The sequence below is a fragment of the Tupaia chinensis genome, unplaced genomic scaffold (genome assembly GCF_000334495.1).
Source record: "Tupaia chinensis unplaced genomic scaffold, TupChi_1.0 Scaffold000332_1, whole genome shotgun sequence".
NCBI classification, from domain to species: Eukaryota; Metazoa; Chordata; class Mammalia; order Scandentia; family Tupaiidae; genus Tupaia; species Tupaia belangeri.
In genome coordinates, this window is record NW_006159826.1 from 3,016,027 (window position 1) to 3,018,893 (window position 2,867).

At 39.8% G+C, this 2,867-nt stretch overlaps 1 long non-coding RNA gene across 1 annotated transcript in view; it reads right to left on the reverse strand.

Moving 5' to 3' along the window:
• Positions 1-1,796: 1,796 nt before the first annotated feature.
• LOC102486322 (uncharacterized) overlaps positions 1,797-2,867 on the reverse strand; it is a 5,379-nt gene continuing 4,308 nt past the window's right edge. The window contains exon 3 of the long non-coding RNA XR_335063.2: positions 1,797-2,028. This is a non-coding gene — a long non-coding RNA (uncharacterized LOC102486322). The remainder of the gene's footprint in view (positions 2,029-2,867) is intronic.

Consider the following 2,867-nt stretch of genomic DNA (forward strand, 5'->3'; position numbering starts at 1 on the left):
AATGCGGTAGATGCAGTGCATCATCTTTCTTCATCAGGCATTTGACGAGCTTTCTGCTCTGCTGTGGATGAGCTGGAGAAGCGTGGGGTGGAGCCTGACATAATTAGGTGGTTACTAATTGCCCTAAGGCATCCAAAGGAATTGTTGACTCCTTGCCTCAATCCTTTTGATCTAGTGTTGTAGAGCTCTCGCAGTTCTGGGCTCGTAGGCATTTTCTCAGTGGCATGGACAAAAATGTCGAAGCCACTATTTGCACATGTTTAGATGGCATGAAACTGAGAGGGAGCGTGAAGAGACCTTGAGTGAAGGAGGCTGAGTCTTAAAAATGCATTTTAATAGGTGTAAGGGTAAATACTTTTGTTTGGGTCATATTACCCCAAAACTCACAAATAAACCATCGACCAAATTTGTTTTTTGTAATTTAGTAGTAGCAGATTGAAGATATATTTTATTTTTTTAATTTTCTTTTTTACATTTAATCACTATACATCTCGACAGCATTCAAAAGAAATCTTTCCAGAATGAATACCTATCAGTCCAGTTAAAGACATTCCATACTCATTATCATTAACAGACAAATTTTCATTTTTGTGTCTATCATACGTTTTGCCCCCGCCATTGATTCACTTCCTCCCCCTCCTTTGCATTTCCACCCTTCTCCTATGCTCTCTCTGGTATCCACAGTTTCTCTCCCTGTTTTTATATCTTATGATCTTTAAGTTTCCACCATATAGAGTATAGACGTTTGGTATATTTTAAGTGGGGATATACAATGCTTCTCTTTCATAGTCTGGTTTGCTTCACTTAGCATTAAATCTTCCCTATTTATCCACTTTCTATCAAATGCTTGGGTCTCATTGTTTTTTATGGCTGATTAGTATTCATAGTATATATGTATCACACTTTTTTCAGTCATTCATCTGTTCTTGGACATTTGGTTAAATTCTGTGTTTTAGTAGTTATGAATAATGCCACAATAAACATGGATGTGCAAGTGTTTTTCTGACTGAGTGCATTCCTGTCCTTTGGGTAGACACCCAGTAGTGAAATTGCTGGATAATATGATAGTTCTCTTTGTAGGTTTTTGAGGACTTGTGTTACAAATATCTTAACAATTTTAATCAATGTTAAATCAATGAAATAAATCTGCGTAAGTACAGATCTTACTTATATTATGATGTAGCTACTGAAGAGCTAGTTTGATCTGGTATGAGTTTATGGAAATCTAGGGAGAGGTCTGACTGGACACACCCAAGGAGCTGCCACTCTTCGAGGGGCTCATAGGTAAGCTGTAGTATGTATAGGATGGTGTGCCCAATGCATGGAGAAGGCGCCAGTCCTTGGCCTCTGAGGATGGCCTTCCTCCTGGCAGAGGGAAGATGTGAATTTAAGAGACTATTGGTTATTTCCTTCATGTATATCAGAAACTTTCCTACAGAAGAAAGATTATCCTGGTTCTCTTTACCCCTTTAAAACTTGACCAGTATTTGAAACCAGGTGAGTAGGTGGCAGAAGACAAGATGGGCTTCTCAGGGCTGGGATCGGCTCTTTTCCCAGTGCATCCCAGCCCAGATTGCATAAACACTTGCAAGACTACAGATGGAGATTTTCGTCCGTATGACTTTGATGTTCACCAGGAGAGTTTACTTTGGAAGTGCTCCATTGCAGAGATGAAAGTCATGCTGAACTTTGAAGAATGAGGAGGCTTGAGATGCCGGGCACTCGCAGTGTCTCATGGAGTTAGTTAAGGGGCCGAAAAAACAGTATAGCTGTTGGATAAAACCAGGAGAATGTGAAAGTCATGACTATGAGTTTGTAGTTAGACTTTTATTTTGATACAGACTTGGCCACTTGCTGCTCAGCAATCTCAGTGTTGTGGATAGAATAATGGGCCTTCTGAAGATATCTCTGTGACTATGGTATGTTACATAGCCAAGGGGAATTAAAGCTGCAAACGGAATTAATTTGTTGAACAGCAGATGAGAGATGATCTTGGATTATCCAGTGGTTCATGTAACCACAAGGGTCCTTAAAAGTAGAGGAGAAAAACCAAAGATCAGAGTCAGAGAGTGCGATGTGATGATGGATTTGAGTTCAGAGATAATGATCTGTTGCTGGCTTTGATGGTGAGGGTGGGAATGTGAGCCAAGGGGGCCTCTGGAAGAAGAAAAAGGCAAAGATGCAATTCTCTTCCAGAACTTTCAGGAAGGAATACAGCCTTGTCTACACCTGGACTTCCACCCACTGGGACCCATTGCAGACTTCTGACTTCCAAAACTGTAACTATTACATTTATGTTATTTTTAAGCCATTGAGCTTGTGGTATTTGTTAAGCAATGATGGAAAACTATTATTTCCAGGTTTGTTTGGTTTCTTTGAGCCAGTTTTTTAATGTGTACAATACAGACCTTAAGAATATCTCTTTACTAGAATTCTTTCAGATAAAGTACCTAACACCCTGCTTCAGGGATTATCTACATTCCATAATGGGATAGTCATCTTTATCATTTTTTTGAGAGAGATTTTTGTTATAAGACATGTGTCCTTCCAAAGAGACAGAGACATAAAGTGAAAAGTCACCCCTTGGGGGAATGGCCACACCACAGTCCTGTCTCCTCCATTCTCCTCTTAAGAGTTTCAAGCTTTTTGCTGGGTCTGGGTCTTGAACTATGGTCAATCATGTGGGAGTCCAGAGCCTTAACCACTATACCACCTGCTGGCCCCTATTTTTATCATTATTAAAGACAGTTTCATGTGTGATTATTTGGCTGTCATGAAAACCAATATTCATTACTGTCATGAAACGGTAATGAATATCATTGTCCTTCACCTGTGGAACCTCCTAATTCATCTCTTACCTTCCCTAC